Here is an 18435-nt window from a genome sequence, read left to right on the forward strand (position 1 = left end):
ATAAAAATAAACTCTAGTTTGGCTGCTTCAACCATACTAATGAGAGGCTACTGTTTACATTAAAAACCAGACACTAGATTTGAGTTCTTGGTTGACATTATACCAAGAGGAAACATCAGTGGAGAAATGTTCCAAACAGATATCCTTGTGAACAAGTCTGTGGTGCATTTTGTTGCGTGATAATTGATGTAGGTAGGGCTGCCCCACATGAGGTGGAGCCACCCTTGGGCTGGTGGCTCAGATGAAATAATGGAGAAGGCTAAGCAAACAGGAGGAGAAATCTAGCAAGTGACACTCTTCCATGGTGTTTCATTCTGTTCCTGCCTTAAGATTCCTGCCCTGTATGGACCATGACATGAAAGGGTGAGGTGAAATAAACTCCTCCCTACCAGTGTTGTTTTCACTGACCGTGTGTTTTCTGTGCAATAGGAATTCTAACCAAGATGACTTATTTTGATGGAAGGTTATTGAGCTCTAAACATATAAGCAGAGTCTCTTCTGAAAAGACTATGGAATAGAACTTTATATTGCCTGATTCAACAATGCTCAGGGAATTATGTTTAATCAAAGGCTCAGAATTGAGAAGAAAGTCCAGGATGTAAGGTAAGACAGTTTGATAGGTAACAAAGGTTACTATGTTCCAACTTTTACTTCTTATCCCTGTCTTTTCCTATTCCTCTCCCCTTGTTTTTTTTCCAACCATATCTGGAGCTCTTAGAGGTCATTCATGTTGGAATAATGGAATAAAAGATTAAATAATTGAGCAAAATTCCTGAATATAATTTACCTTCATTTTGATATGGTTTACCATAATAAAGTAAGAATAACTATGACACTATATGATCATAGGACAAACTTTTTCTTGTTTGTGGGGGTAATGGTCACATGTAGTATGGGACTGGTGAAATTCTTTACAAATTACTTCCTTTGAAGTTATATATTGAGGAAGAAGACTTAAGGAAATCTAAACCTTTTCTTTTTTAATGAAAATTCTTTTCTGTGATGAATACTCCCTAGGAACTATAAGAAGAGATGACATCACAAACTACTTGTTTATCATATAATATTTTCTGTTATTGGCTTTCCTGGGAATGACAGATCTGTAGAGGTTTCTTGCATACACAGCCTCCTGTTTTTAATGAATTTAATAGTTTTTCTCCTGAAGAAGAATCTTGAAAATTTTATTCTTTCTGTCATTACTGATTTTGAAATAAATGAACTTGTTCATACTGCTTGTCACTTATATTTATGTTCTATATTCCTGCCAAGAGAGAACTTTGCACAGAATGTTAAGAACTAGGAAACATGTAAAAATAGATTCTGGTCAAGAAGAAAGAAAGAATTTAAGAAGACTAAGAGATCAGTATTTTCTGGATAGTTGTGAGAAGTATACCTGTTATTCCAAGAGGATGACTGAATAGATTTAGGCAAATAGATGGAATTTTTAAATATATAGGACTATGAGACTTGTTAAATCAGGAAGAAGAAAATCTGCATGTTAATAATGAATTATTATAAGAGTGATTTCGGGGGCAGAGGCAGCTGCAACAGCAGCAGCAGCTGGTCCAGAGGAAGGGCCATCAACAGTGGAAGCAAGGTGACAGGGTCCAGGCAGGCCCTGCGCCCACGACCACTGAACATCGTTGGCCAGCCGGGCTGCAAGTGGCAGCAAATTTACAGAGCCTTTCACCACACAGAAGCCACAACAGAAATCTGCCTCCCCGCCAGTCAGTAACGAGAGACTCGCCTCCATCTTGGTTCTCGGACGCCAGAGAGATCAGACAGCCTGAAGTACACAAATATAACCCAAGGCTAACATCTCAGGGGTCTAAGCCAGACAGGCGTTCGCCTGTACCCAGTCCCTGGGCTGTTTGGGGGGCCATCATGTGTGAACCCGGCCAGGAGGTTGTTTGCCTGGCCCGGCACGCATGCTGCCATTTTGGCTATGGGTTGCCAGAGAGTTCTAGCAGGCAAAGCCAGCTAACAGTCATAGCCTGAGGCTAACATAACTGGGGTCTAAGCCCAACAGGCCCTGGACTGTCCCCTAAGACCTGGGCTGCTCGGAGGGATATCTGTGTGCCAACCAGCCAGGAGGTTGTTAGCCCAGCAGACTCTCCCCACACTTTCAGGGAGCCTATCATCCTGGCCACTTGACAGAACCAGTTAACACTCATAGCCCTAGGGGAACTTTCCTTGGACTTTGGCCTGCCAGGCTTTTGCCTAGACTCTGGGCCTGAACAGCTAGGCTAGCCTTGTGTGCACCAACCCGGTTGAGAGATCAGCTGCCCAGCAGAGTGATCATCACTCGGAAGAGGTCCCACAGCATACACCATCAGCACTCCCTGAAGGAGCAAAAGGGCACCATTTGGTTCAAAGACACAGTGTGGGGCAAGGCACACTAGGGCTGCAAGAGCACCCAAGAAGAGGACAGCACAACCACAATCTACAACAGGGGAAACCCAGCCATCCAGTGTTGCAGAAATAGCCCTAGAGCCTCACAAGAAGCTCAAACAGCAGCCAGAGACAAGACCAACTAACGCCAAGGAACAAGATGGCAAAGGGTTACTAACAGAAATCTAGGCAATATGGCAGTGTCTGAGCCAAACTCTCCAACATCAGCAATTCCTGGTTATGCCAACACACCAATAAAACAAGATTTGGATTTAAAATCACTGTTCATGATGCTGCTAGAAGAACACAAAAGGACATAAATGAATCTCTTAAAGAAATACAGGGGAACATGAATAAGGTAGAAACCCGTATAATGGAAAAACAAAAATCACTTAAAGAAATTCAGGAGAATAAGGCTCAAGAGATAGAAGCCAATAAAGAAGAAACAAAAAAAATCTTAAGGAAATGCAGGAAAACTTGAGTCAACAGGCAAAAGTCATGAAAGAGGAAACACAAAAATCTCTTAAAGAATTACAGGAAAACACAAACAAACAAATGATGGAACTGAGCAAAACCATCCTGGATCTAAAAACAGAAGTAGAAAGAACTAAGAAATCACAAAGGGAGACAACTTTGGTGATAGAAAACCTTGAGAAGAAATCAGGGGCCATAGATGCAAATATCAACAACAGAATACAAGAGATGGAAGAAAGAAGCTCAGATGCCGAAGATACCATACAAACCATTGACTCAACAGTCAAAGAAAATGAAAAATGCAAAAAGCTTGTATCCCAGAACATCCAGAAAATCCAGGACACAATGAGAAGACCAAACCTAAGGATTATAGGTATAGATGAGAGTGAAGATTTACAACTTAAAGGGCCAGCAAATATCTTCAACAAAATTATGGAAGAAAACTTTCCCAACATTAAGAGAGAGATGCCTATGAATATACAAGAAGCCCACAGAACTCCAAACAGACTGGACCTCAGCAGAAATACCTCCCGTAACATAATAATCAAACCCCCAAATGCACTAAACAAAGAAAGAATACTTAGGGCAGTAAGAGAAAAAGGTCAAGTAACATATAAAGGACGGCCAAGACTACTATACCCAGCAAAACTCTCAATCACCATAGATGGAGAAACGAAGATATTGCATGACAAAACCAAATTTACAAAATATCTTTTCACAAACCCAGCTCTGCAAAGAATAATAGGAGGAAAACTTCAATACAAGGAGGGAAACTACACCCTGAAATAAGCAAGATAGTTACCTTCTTTCATCAAACCCAAAAGAAGATAACCACTCAAATATAAAAATAACATCAAAAATGACAGGAAGTAATAATCACTATTCCTTAATATCTCTTAACATCAATGGACTCAATTCCCCAATAAAAAGCCATAGGCTAACAGACTGGATGAGCAAACAGGACCCTACATTTTGCTGCATACAAGAGACACACCTCAGTGTCAAAGGCAAAAACTACCTTTGAGTAAAAGGCTGGGAGACAATTTTACAAGCCAATGGTCTTGGGAAATGAGTCGGAGTAGCCATTCTAATATCAGATAAAATTAACTTTCAACCTAAAGTCATCAAAAGAGACACAGAAGGACACTTCTTGCTGGTCAACAGAAAAATCCACCAAGAAGAACTTTCCGTTCTGAACATCTATGTGACAAATGAAAGGGCACCCTCATTTGTAAAAGAAACTTTACTAAAGCTCAAAGCACACATTTCATCTAACACAATAATTGTAGGTGACTTCAACACTCCAATCTCCTCAATGGACCGATCAGGAAAACAGAAACTAAACAGGGACACAGTAAAACTAATTGAAGCTTTGGACCAACTGGATTTGACTGATATTTATAGAACATTTAACCCTAAAGCAAAAGAATATACCTTTTCTCAGCACCTCATGGTACCTTCTCCAAAATCGAACATATATTTGGTCACAAGACAGACCTCAACAAATATAAGAAGATCGAAATAAGCCCATGCCTCCTATCAGATCACTATAGAGTAAGAGTGCTTTTCAATAGCAACGAAAACAACAGAAAACCAACATACACATGGAAGCTGAACAATATTTTACTCAATGACACCTTGGCCAAAGAAGAAATAAAGAAAGAAATCAGAGACTTTTTAGAAGTTAATGAAAATGAAGGCACAATATACCCAAATCTTTGGGACACTATGAAAGCATTGCTAACAGGAAAACTCATAGCCCTGAGTGCCTCCAAAAAGAAAATGGAGAGAACATACACTAGCAGCTTAATGACACACCTGAAAGCCTTGGAACAAAATGAAGCAAATTCACCCAGGAGGAGTAGAAGACTGGAAATCATCAAACTCAGGGCTGAAATCAATCAAGTGGAAACAAAGAGAACCATACAAAGAATCAATGAATCCAGGAGCTGGTTCTTTGAAAAAATCAAAAAGATAGATAAACCCTTAGCCAGACTGACCAAAGGGGACAGAGAAAGTATCCAAATTCACAAAATTAGAAATGAAAAGGGGGATATAACAACAGAATCTGAGGAAATCCAAAAGATCATCAGATCCTACTACAAGAGCCTATACACAACACAACTGGAGAATCTGGAGGAAATGGACAATTTCTTAGACAGATAGCAAATACCAAATTTAAATCAGGACCAAATATATCATTTAAACAGTCCCATAACCCCTAAAGAAATAGAAGGAGTCATAGAAATTCTCTCAACCAAAAAAAAGCAAAGACCAGAAAGCTTCAGTGCAGAATTCTATCAGACCTTCATAGAAGACCTAACACCAATACTCTTCAAACTATTCCACAAAATAGAAACAGAAGGAACACTACAAAATTCCTCCTACGAAGCCACAATTACGCTGATAACAAAACTACACAAAGATCCAACAAAGAAAGAGAACTTCACATCAATTTCCCTTGTGAACATGGATGCAAAAATACTCAATGAAATTCTTGCCAACTGAATCCAAAAACACATCAAAACGATCATTCATCATGATCAAGTAGGCTTTATCCCACGGATGCAGGGTTGGTTCAATATACAGAATCCATCAATGCAATCTACTATATAAACAAACTAAAAGAAAAAAACACATGGTGATTTCATTGGATGCTGAAAAAGCATTTGAGAAAATTCAGCATCTTTTCATTTTTAAAGTCTTGGAAAGAACAGGAATTCAAGGCCCATACCTAAACATAGTAAAAGCAATGTACAGCAAACCGTTAGCCAGCATCAAACTAAATGGAGAGAAATTTGAAGCAATCCCACTAAAATCAGGGATTAGACAGGGCTGCTCCCTTTTTCCTTATCTTTTCAATATTGTACTTGAGGTACTAGCTTGGGTAATTAGACAACATAAGGAGGTCAAAAGGATACAAATTGGAAAGAAAGAAGTCAAACTATCATTATTTGCAGATGATATGATAGTCCACCTAAGTGACCCAAAAAACTCCAGTAGAGAACTCCTACAGGTGATAAACAACTTCAGCAAAGTGGCAGGTTTTAAAATCAACTCAAGCAAATCAGTAGCCTTCCTATACTCAAAGGACAAGCAGGCTGAGAAAGAAATTAGGGAAATGACCCCCTTCACAATAGCCACAAACAGTATAAAGTACCTTAGGGTGAATCTTACCAAACATGTGAAAGATATATATGACAAGAACTTCACGACTCTGAAGAAGGAAATGGAAGAAGACCTCAAAAAATGGAAAAACCTCCCATGCTCATGGATCGGCAGGATCAATATAGTTAAAATGGCCATTTTGCCAAAAGCAACATACAGATTCAATGCAATACCCATCAAAATCCCAACTCAATTCTTCATAGAGTTATTAGGAGCAATTCTCAAATTCATCTGGAATAACAAAAAACCCAGGATAGCTAAAACTATTCTCAACAACAAAAGAAATTCTGGGGGAATCAGTTTCCCTGACCTCAATGAATAGTGTTAAAACTGTATGGTATTGGTACAGTGACAGGCAGGCGGATCAATGGAACAGGATTGAAGATCCAGAAATGAACCCACACACCTATGGCCACTTGATCCTCCACAAAGGGGCTGAAAACACCCAGTGGAAAAAAGATAGCCTTTTCAACAAATGGTGCTGGTTCAACTGGAGGTCAGCATGCACAAGAATGCAAATTGATTTATCCTTGTCTCCTTCTACTAAGCTCAACTCCAAATGGATCAAGGACCTCCACATAAAGCCAGACACTCTGAAGCTAATAGAAAAGAAACTGGGGAAGACCCTTGAGGACATCAGTACAGAGGGAAAGTTTCTGAACAGATCATCAATAACGTATGCTCCAAGATCAAGAATTGACAAATGGGACCTCATAAAATTATAAAGTTTCTGTAAGGCAAAGGACACCATCAAAAGGACAAGTCGGCAATCAACAAATTGGGAAAAGATCTTCACCAACCCTACATAAGATAGAGGGCTAATACCCAATATATACAAAGAACTCAAGAAGTTAGACCCCAGAAAACCAAATAACCCTATTAAAAAATGGGGTACAGAGTTAAACAAAGAATTTTCACCTGAAGAACTTTGGATGGCAGAGAAGCATCTTAAAAAAATATTCAACTTCATTAGTCATTAGGGAAATGCAAATCAAAACAACCCTGAGATTTCACCTTACACCAGTCAGAATGGCTAAGACTAAAAATTCAGGAGATAGCAGGTGTTGGCGAGGATGTGGAGAAAGAGGAACACTCTTCCACTGCTGGTTGGGTTGCAAATTGGTACAACCACTCTGGAAATCAGTCTGGCGGTTCCTCAGAAAACTGGGCACCTCACTTGCAGAAGATCCTGCTATACCACTCCTGGGCATATACCCAGAGGATTCCCCACCATGTAATAAGGATACATGCTCTACTATGTTCATAGCAGCCCTATTTATAATAGCCAGAAGCTGGAAAGAACCCAGGTATCCCTCAATAGAAGAAGGAATGCAAAAAATGTGGTATATATACACAATGGAGTACTATTCAGCCATTAGAAACAATGAATTCATGAAATTCTTAGTCAAATGGATGGAGCTGGAGAACATCATACTAAGTGAGGTAACCCAATTTCAAAACATCAATCATGGTATGCACTCACTAATGGATATTAACCTAGAAAATTGGAATACCCAAAACATAATCCACACATCAAATGAGGTTCAAGAAGAACAGAGGAGTGGCCCCTTGTTCTGGAAAGACACAGTGAAGCAGTATAGGGCAAAACCAGAACAGGGAAGTGGGAGCTGGTGGGTGGGAGAACAGGGGGAGGAAAGGGCGCTTATGGGACTTTCTTGGAATGGGGGCCAGAAAAGGGGAAGTCATTTAAAATGTAAATAAAAAAATATATCGAATTAAAAAATGATAATTTAAGGTGGGGAGAAGGTTTACAAGGCAACTCCTCATCTGGAGCCCCTCTGAGGAGTGGAATTTGCATTAAAATACAAGCCCATGTCTATCCACAACAGGATATACTGTAGTTTTGCTTTCTAAAAGTCTTATTTTTATAATTTTTCAGCAAATATATATTATTTTGAATAAGTCATCACAATTACTAGCTATTCTTTTAAGGACTGTCTTATCAAAACACTTTCAATATTCAGCGAATAATTTCTAGTATAAAATAGGTGTATACTCCTTATATAATTTGAGAACAAAGACATTCAATTTCATAAAAAATATAAAGAAATATCAAATTTTATACAAAATTAATGAATTATTATAAATGTAAAATAAGATAAAAGGTTATTTTAAGCCTGATGTTTGTAAAATGATAAAAATAAGCATTTCATGGTGTCAGATGAGGTAAGTCAGGACATTAGAATTAGAAATACTTTTTCCATTTATTTCCAAACATTTCTGCTTATATATTCTAAACTTAACAGAAAAATCTTGCAATACCAAAGAAAATGAAAAAACAAAGTAAACTTCTGGGTGAACAACTTACAACTAGGCCTGAAATCAATTTGGCATAGATTTATGTTTAGTTGCAGCTTTATTTCTATCCATGAAATAACAATACTTTGTAAATGTTTCTTATGCTTCTACCACACACCTACATTGGTAGGTGTAATGCAAGCAAAGATTGCCTGAAATTAAGTTGCTTAAATTGAGGGCACTTGTTTCTTTTCCTGGAAGTAGAATAGGCCAATTCATTTAAGATTTCTTCCCAAAACACATTTAAACTTACTACTATGATTGTAGTGGCTAACTCACTTTCTATTTACATCTGTTTAGATACAAAAATAATTAAAAATAATAAAGAAATCTAATATTGAAATTGTGATAAGCATTTCTGCTTTGTGTCTAAAAATAGATTTAAGAGTATACTAAATAAGAGAAACATGTGCTTTTTAAAGATAACTAGGCTCAGAGGTATAAGTTTTATAGCATTTACAATCAGTAAGAGTCCAATACATGCCCATGGAAACTGTGTGTTGAGGATAATTTTGGAGGCAATTCTACAAAATACAGAAGAGGGACATATTCCAATGTTATTCTTTGGAAATTGCACTGAGTTTTTAATAGAACTGATCCCAAGTCAATAGTGATCTCTGTTCCAGGCTGTACGTCTCATCGATATATAAGCATGTGTTCTTCATACATAAGCATACAATCATAGATATATAGCTGACAATTTTAGTATTTATTGATGTGTTATGAAAGACAAATGGCAGGAGAAGCAGATCAGTACAGTTCTTTATGCACACAGCCTCTGAGGCCAGATGGCTGGGTTCAAAGTACTTTTAACAACTTTTGTGCAATATTAGTTAATAGTTCATAACAGATCTTACAATAAAATCTTTCTCACAGGATTGCTGTGAGAATATATGAGCCAACTTTTTGCAATCAGTATAAAGGCATGAGGTTTATAACAGCACAGAGAGTAGCCATTTCCTCTTGCTCATGTTACAAACATTGTTATTATTTTAACTAGTTGGAGACACAAAAGAGTTTGCTTATACTTGGAATATAAGATGTAATGCTGGAAGATCAGTGTCATGTTAACAGTACATGTCACAGGGATGCCTCATTTACATTTATTTTTCTCTCCATTTGTGTTTGCTATTGTACCATGTACAGAAAATTTTTCTTAATTATTTTTATTCGATATAATTTATTTACATTTCAAACGATTTCCCCTTTTCTAGCCCCCCCACTCCCCGAAAGTCCCGTAAGCCCTCTTCTCTTCCTCTGTCCTCCCAACCACCCCTTCCCACTTCCCCGTTCTGGTTTTGCCGAATGCTGTTTCACTGAGTCTTTACAGAACCAGGGGCCACTCCTCCTTTCTCCTTGTACCTCATTTGATGTGTGGATTATGTTTTGGGTATTCCAGTTTTCTAGGTTAATAACCACTTATTAGTGAGTGCATACCATGATTCACCTTTTGAGTCTGGGTTACCTCACTTAGTATGATGTTCTCTAGCTCCATTCATTTGCCTAAGAATATCATGAATTCATTGTTTCTAACGGCTGAATAGTACTCCACTGTGTAGATATACCACATTTTTTGCATCCACTCTTCTGTTGAGGGATGCCTGGGTTCTTGCCAGCATCTGGCAATTATAAATAGGGCTGCTATGAACATAGTAGAGCATGTATCCTTATTACATGGTGGGAAATCCTCTGGGTATATGCCCAGGAGTGGTATAGCAGGATCTTCTGGAAGTGAGGTGCCCAGTTTTCGGAGGAACCGCCAGACTGATTTCCAGAGTGGTTGTACCAATTTGCAACCCCACCAACAGTGGAGGAGTGTTCCTCTTTCTCCACACCCTCTCCAACACCTGCTGTCTCCTGAATTTTTAATCTTAGCCATTCTGACTGGTGTAAGATGAAATCTTAGGGTTGTTTTGATTTGCATTTCCCTAATGACTAATGAAGTTGAACATTTTTTAAGATGCTTCTCCGCCATCCGAAGTTCTTCAGGTGTGAATTCTTTGTTTAATTCTGTACCCCATTTTTTAATAGGGTTGTTTGGTTTTCTGGAGTCTAACTTCTTGAGTTCTTTATATATATTGGATATTAGCCCTCTATCTGATGTAGGATTGGTGAAGATTTTTTCCCAATTTGTTGGTTGCTGATTTGTCCTCTTGATGGTGTCCTTTGCCTTACAGAAACTTTGTAATTTTATGAGGTCCCATTTGTCAATTCTTGCTCTTAGAGCATACGCTATTGGTGTTCTGTTCAGAAACTTTCTCCCTGTACCGATGTCCTCAAGGGTCTTCCCCAGTTTCTTTTCTATTAGCTTCAGAGTGTCTGGCTTTATGTGGAGGTCCTTGATCCATTTGGATTTGAGCTTAGTACAAGGAGACAAGGATGGATCAATTCGCATTCTTCTGCATGCTGGCCTCCAGTTGAACCAGCACCATTTGTTGAAAAGGCTATCTTTTTTCCATTGGATATTTTCAGCCTCTTTGTCGAGGATCAAGTGGCCATAGGTGTGTGGGTTCATTTCTGGATCTTCAATCCTGTTCCATTGATCCTCCTGCCTGTCACTGTACCAATACCATGCAGTTTTTAACACTATTGCTCTGTAGTATTGCTTGAGGTTAGGGATACTGATTCCCCCAGATTTTCTTTTGTTGCTGAGAATAGTTTTATCTATCCTGGGTTTTTTGTTGTTCCAGATGAATTTGATAATTGCTCTTTCTAACTCTGTGAAGAATTGAGTTGGGATTTTGATGGGTATTGCATTGAATCTGTATATTGCTTTTGGCAAAATGGCCATTTTAACTATATTGATTCTACCGATCCATGAGCATGGGAGGTTTTCCCATTTTTTGAGGTCCTCTTCCATTTCCTTCTTCAGAGTCTTGAAGTTCTTGTCATACAGATCTTTCACATGTTTGGTAAGAGTCACCCCAAGATACTTTATACTGTTTGTGGCTATTGTGAAGGGGGTCATTTCCCTAATTTCTTTCTCAGCCTGCTTATCCTTTGAGTATAGGAAGGCCACTGATTTGCTTGAGTTTATTTTATAACCTGCCACTTTGCTGAAGTTGTTTATCAGCTGTAGGAGCTCTCTAGTGGAGTTTTTTGGGTCACTTAGGTAGACTATCATGTCATCTGCAAATAATGATAGTTTGACTTCTTCCTTTCCAATTTGTATCCCTTTGACCTCCTTATGTTGTCAAATTGCCCGAGCTAGTACCTCAAGTATAATATTGAAAAGATAAGGAGAAAGGGGGCAGCCTTGTCTGGTTCCTGATTTCAGTGGGATTGCTTCAAGTTTCTCTCCATTTAGTGTGATGCTGGCTATCGGTTTGCTGTATATTACTTTTACTATGTTTAGGTATGGGCCTTGAATTCCTGTTCTCTCCAAGACTTTAAGCATGAAAGGATGCTGAATTTTGTCAAATGCTTTTTCAGCATCCAATGAAATGACCATGTGGTTTTGTTCTTTGAGTTTGTTTATGTAGTGGATTGTATTGATGGATTTCCGTATATTGAACCAACCCTGCATTCCCGGGATAAAGCCTACTTGATCATGGTGGATGATTGTTTTGATGTGTTCTTGGTTTCGGTTGGCAAGAATTTTATTGAGTATTTTTGCATCGATGTTCATAAGGGAAATTGGTCTGAAGTTCTCTTTCTTTGTTGGATCTTTGTGTGGCTTTGGTATCAGCGTAATTGTGGCTTTGTAGAAGGAATTGGGTAGTGTTCCTTCTGTTTCTATTTTGTGGAATAGTTTGAAGAGTATTGGTGTTAACTCTTCTTTGAAGGTCTGGTAGAATTCTGCACTGAAACCATCTGGTCCTGTGCTTTTTTTGGTTGGAAGACTTTCTATGACTCCTTCTATTTCTTTAGGCATTATGGGACTGTTTAGATGGTCTAGTTGGTCCTGATTTAATTTTGGTATTTGGTATCTGTCAAGGAAATTGTCCATTTCCTCCAGATTCTCCAGTTGTGTTGAGTACAGGCTCTTGTAGTAGGATCTGATGATTTTTTGGATTTCCTCAGTTTCCGTTGTTATTTCTCCCTTTTCTTTTCTAAGTTTGTTAATTTGGATACTTTTTCTGTGCCCTTTGGTCAGTCTGGCTAAGGGTTTATCTATCTTGCTGATTTTCTCAAAGAACCAGCTCCTGGTTTTGTTGATTTTTTGTATGGTTCTCTTTCTTTCTACTTGATTGATTTCGGCCCTGAGTTTGATGATTTCCTGCCTTTTAATCCTCCTGGGTGAAATAGCTTCTTTTTGTTCTAGGGCTTTCAGGTGTGTCATTAAGCTGGTAATGTATGCTCTCTCCATTTTCTTTTTGGAGGCACTCAGGGCTATGAGGTTTCCTCTTAGCACTGCTTTCATTGTGTCCCATAGATTTGGGTATGAAGTGTTTTCATTTTCATTGTGTTCTAAAAAGTCTTTAATTTCTTTCTTTATTTCTTCCTTGACCAAGGTATCATTGAGTAGAGTATTCTTCAGTTTCCACGTGTATGTGGGTTTTCTGTTGTTTCTGTTGCTATTGAAGACCACTTTTACTCCATAGTGATCAGATAGGAGGCATGGGATTAGTTCAATTTTCTTATATTTGTTGAGGTCTGTCTTGTGACCAATTATATGGTCAATTTTGGAGAAGGTACCATGAGGTGCTGAGAAAAAGGTATATTCTTTTGTTTTAGGATAGAATGTTCTATATATATCTGTTAAATCTAATTGGTCCAAAGCTTCAATTAGTTTCATTGTGTCCCTGTTTAGTTTCTGTTTTCCTGATCGGTCCATTGAGTAAAGTGCAGTGTTGAAGTCACCCACAATTATTGTGTTAGGTGCATTGTGTGCTTTGAGTTTTAATAAAGTTTCTTTTACAAAAGAGAGTGCCCTTGCATTTGGAGCATAGATGTTCAGGATTGAGAGTTCTTCTTGTTGTATTTTTCCTTTGACCAGCAAGAAGTGTCACTCAGAGTCTCTTTTGATGACTTTGGGTTGAAAGTCAGTTTTATCTGATATTAAAATGGCTAATCCAGCTTGTTTCCTGAGACCATTTGCTTGTAAAATTGTCTTCCAGGCTTTTACTCTAAGGTAGTGTTTGTCTTTGACCCTGAGGTATGTTTCCTGTAAGCAGCAAAATGTAGGGTCCTGTTTACGTATCCAGTAAGTTAGTCTGTGTCTTTTTATTGGAGCATTAAGTCCATTGATGTTAAGAGATATTAAGGAATAGTGATTGTTACTTCCTATCATTTTTGACCTTATTTTTTAAATTTGATTGCTTAACTTCTTTTGGGTTTGATGAAAGGTTACTATCTTGCTTTTTCCAGGGTGAAGTTTCCCTCCTTGTATTGGTGTTGTCCTCCTATTATCCTTTGTAAGGCTGGGTTTGTGGGTTGATATTGGGTAAACTTGGTTTTGTCATGAAATATCTTAGTTTCTCCATCTATGGTGATTGAGAGTTTTGCTGGATATAGTAGTTTTGGTTGGCATTTGTGTTCCCTTATAGTCTGTATGAGATCTGCCCAGGACCTTCTAGCCTTCATAGTCTCAGGTGAAAAGTCTGCTGTGATTCTGATAGGTCTTCCTTTATATGTTACTTGGCCTTTTTCTCTTAGTGCCTTTAATATTCTTTCTTTGTTTAGAACATTTGGTGTTTTGATTATTATGTGACAGGAAGTATTTCTGTTCTGGTCCAGTCTGTTTGGAGTTCTGTAGGCTTCTTGTATATTCATGGGCATCTCTCTCTTTAGGTTAGGGAAGTTTTCTTCCATAATTTTATTGAAGATATTTGCTGGCCCTTTAAGTTGTAAATCTTCACTCTCATCTATGCCTATAATCCTTAGGTTTGGTCTTCTCATTGTGTCCTGGATTTCCTGGATATTTTGGGTTACAAGCTTTGTGCATTTTGCATTTTCTTTAACTGTTGAGTCCATGGATTCTATGGAATCTTCAGTATCTGAGATTCTCTCGTCTGTCTCTTGTATTCTGTTGTTGATATTTGCATCTCTGTCCCCTGATTTCTTCCCAAGGCTTTCTATCTCCAAAGTTGTCTCCCTTTGTGTTTTCTTAGTTGTTTCTACTTCTGATTTTAGATCCTGGATGTTTTTGCTTAGCTCCTTCACTTGCTTGTTTGTGCTTTCCTGTAGTTCTTTAAGAGATTTTTGACCAGCAAGAAGTGTCCCTCAGGGTCTCTTTTGATGACTTTGGGTTGAAAGTCAATTTTATCTGATATTAAAATGGCTACTCCAGCTTGTTTCCTGAGACCTTTTGCTTGTAAAATTGTCTTCCAGCCTTTTACTCTAAGGTAGTGTTTGTCTTTGACCCTGAGGTGTGTTTCCTGTAAGCAGCAAAATGTAGGGTCCTGTTTACATATCCATTCAGTTAGTCTGTGTCTTTTTATTGGGGCATTAAGTCCATTGATGTTAAGAGATATTAAGGAATAGTGATTGTTACTTCCTATCATTTTTTGACGTTATTTTTTAAATTTGAATGCTTAACTTCTTTTGGGTTTGATGAAAGGTTACTATCTTGCTTTTTCCAGGGTGAAGTTTCCCTCCTTGTATTGGTGTTGTCCTCCTATTATCTTTTTTAGGGCCGGGTTTGTGGATAGATATTGGGTAAACTTGGTTTTGTCATGAAATATCTTAGTTTCTCCATCTATGGTGATTGAGAGTTTTGCTGGATATAGTAGTTTTGGCTGGCATTTGTGTTCTCTTAGAGTCTGCATGAGATCTGCCCAGGACCTTCTAGCGTTCATAGTCTCAGTGAAAAGTCTGCTGTGATTCTGATAGGTCTTCCTTTATATGTTACTTGGCCTTTTTCTCTTACTGCCTTTAGTATTCTTTCTTTGTTTAGAACATTTGGTGTTTTGATTATTATGTGACGGGAAGTATTTCTGTTCTGGTCCAGTCTATTTGGAAAACCTCCCATGCTCATGGATCGGTAGAATCAATATAGTTAAAATGGCCATTTTGCCTAAAGCACTATACAGATTCAATGCAATACCCATCAAAATCCCAACTCAATTCTTCACAGAGTTAGAAAGAGCAATTATCAAATTCATCTGGAACAACAAAAAACCCAGGATAGATAAAACTATTCTCAGCAACAAAAGAAAATCTGGGGGAATCAGTATCCATGACCTCAAGCAATACTACAGAGCAATAGTGTTAAAAACTGCATGGTATTGGTACAGTGACAGGCAGGAGGATCAATGGAACAGGATTGAAGATCCAGAAATGAACCCACACACCTATGGCCACTTGATCCTCGACAAAGAGGCTGAAAACATCCAATGGAAAAAAGATAGCCTTTTCAACAAATGGTGCTGGTTCAACTGGAGGTCAGCATGCAGAAGAATGCGAATTGATCCATCCTTGTCTCCTTGTACTAAGCTCAAATCCAAATAGATCAAGGACCTCCACATAAAGCCAGACACTCTGAAGCTAATAGAAAAGAAACTGGGGAAGACCCTTGAGGACATCGGTACAGGGGGAAAGTTTCTGAACAGAACACCAATAGCGTATGCTCTAAGAGCAAGAATTGACAAATGGGACCTCATAAAATTACAAAGTTTCTGTAAGGCAAAGGACACCATCAAGAGGACAAATCGGCAACCAACAAATTGGGAAAAAATCTTCACCAATCCTACATCAGATAGAGGGCTAATATCCAATATATATAAAGAACTCAAGAAGTTAGACTCCAGAAAACCAAACAACCCTATTAAAAAATGGGGTACAGAGTTAAACAAAGAATTCACACCTGAAGAATTTCGGATGGCGGAGAAGCATCTTAAAAAATGTTCAACTTCATTAGTCATTAGGGAAATGCAAATCAAAACAACCCTAAGATTTCATCTTACACCAGTCAGAATGGCTAAGATTAAAAATTCAGGAGACAGCAGGTGTTGGAGAGGGTGTGGAGAAAGAGGAACACTCCTCCACTGTTGGTGGGGTTGCAAATTGGTACAACCACTCTGGAAATCAGTCTGGCGGTTCCTCCGAAAACTGGGCACCTCACTTCCAGAAGATCCTGCTATACCACTCCTGGGCATATACCCAGAAGACTCCCCACCATGTAATAAGGATACATGTTCTACTATGTTCATAGCAGCCCTATTTATAATTGCCAGATGCTGGAAAGAACCCAGGTATCCCTCAACAGAAGAGTGGATGCAAAAAATGCGGTATATATACACAATGGAGTACTATTCAGCCATTAGAAACAATGAATTCATGAAATTCTTAGGCAAATGGATGGAGCTAGAGAATATCATACTAAGTGAGGTAACCCAGACTCAAAAGGTGAATCATGGTATGCACTCACTAATAAGTGGATATTAACCTAGAAAACTGGAATACCCAAAACATAATCCACACATCAAATGAGGTACAAGAAGAAAGGAGGAGTGGCCCCTGATTCTGGCAAGACTCAGTGAAACAGTATTCAGCAAAACCAGAACGGGTAAGTGGGAAGGGGTGGGTGGGAGGACAGGGGAAGGGAAGGGGGCTTATGGGACTTTCGGGGAGTAGGGGAGCTAGAAAAGGGGAAATCATTTGAAATGTAAATAAATTATATCGAATAATAAAAAAAAAGGAGATTTTTGTGTTTCCTCTTTCATGACCTCAGCCTGTTGACCAAATTTCTGTTTTTCTTTAAGTGTTTTTTGCGTTTCCTCCTTGTTGGCTTTTATATTCTCCTGGATTTCTTTTAATGATTTTTGTGTTTCACTTGCAAGGGCTTCTAACTTTTGATCCATTTTCTCCTGAATTTCTTTAAGTATGCCCTTCATGTGTTCCTGTACCAGCATCATGACCAGTGATTTTAAATCCAAATCTTGTTTTACTGGTGTGATGGGGTATCCAGGACATGCTGGTAGAGGAGAATTGGGTTCAGATGTTGCCATATTGCCTTGATTTCTGTTAGTGATGTTCCTGCGTTTGCCTTTTGCCATCTAGTTCTCACTGGTGTTAGTTGGTCTTGTCAGTGCTGGACTCACCAGTGCAAGCTGCCCCTTCCCCGTTGGCCTCTGGTGCACAGCTTACCCCCTGCACTGCCTGTAGACAGGGTACTGCTGCCCAGGCTGATCAGATCCCGAAGCAGGCACCCGAAGGCTCCCGCTGGGGCCCGCTGGATTCACTGGAGCACACCGATTTCTCCCAGCTGGCCGCCCGGAAGCCCCGCTACCCTCTGGCAGGACCTGGAGATGTGGTGTGGCAGCCCAGGCTGATCTGGATCCGGAAGCGGAGAGAGTTGAGCTGAGGGCTCCCGCCTGAGGCCTTGCCCCAGATTGTGTCTGTGGACCAGATGGAGCCTGTGTACACCCCCAGGGAACGCCGATGGTGTATGCTGCTGTGACCTCCCCTGTGTTCCGCTCACTCCGCTGGGCAGCCGATCCCCCAACCGGGCTGATGCACACAAGGTTAGCCTGGCTGCCCAGGCCCTGAGTCCAGGCAAAAGCCTGGGAGGCCAAGGTCCGAGCAAAGTTCCCCGAGGGCTATGATTGTTAATTGGGTCCGCCAGGTGACCCGGATGGCGGACGCGCAGGCCCGGGCAAAAAACCTCCTGGCTGGGTTGGCACCCTGATGGCCCCATGAACAGCCCACGGCCTGGGTGAATGCCAACGCCCATCGGGCTCAGAACCCCGCGGTGTTGGCCTCGGATTATGTTTGTGTACCTCAGTCTGTCTGATCTCTGGAGTCTGAAACCAAGATGGAGATGAGCCTCTCCTGGCTGGAGGCCGAGTTCTGGAGTGCCATGTACAGAAAATTTAATCCAGCAATATGGCTGTGCTGACAAGGGATCACATAAAAAGACCCAGAACTGTATGGTGCATTTGGAATGCAGACGTGCCACACACTATTAATTACTTTGAATGGAATACAGACATACTTTTAGTATATATCTTCCTACTAAACATAACAATGAAGACAACAATGAAGGTAAAATTAGTTTGTAAAACAAAGCAGCCATTGTGTGAAAGTGATGTCTAAATGACAAGCAGACAAAGTGAAGAATCAGAGAAAAAAATGACAAAATGAGTTAGAGAGGATATTCCCAACTCTCACATGAACAGAACAGGGAAGAGAAGCTATTTA

Source organism: Apodemus sylvaticus, chromosome 4 (genome assembly GCF_947179515.1).
Source record: "Apodemus sylvaticus chromosome 4, mApoSyl1.1, whole genome shotgun sequence".
Lineage (NCBI taxonomy): Eukaryota > Metazoa > Chordata > Mammalia > Rodentia > Muridae > Apodemus > Apodemus sylvaticus.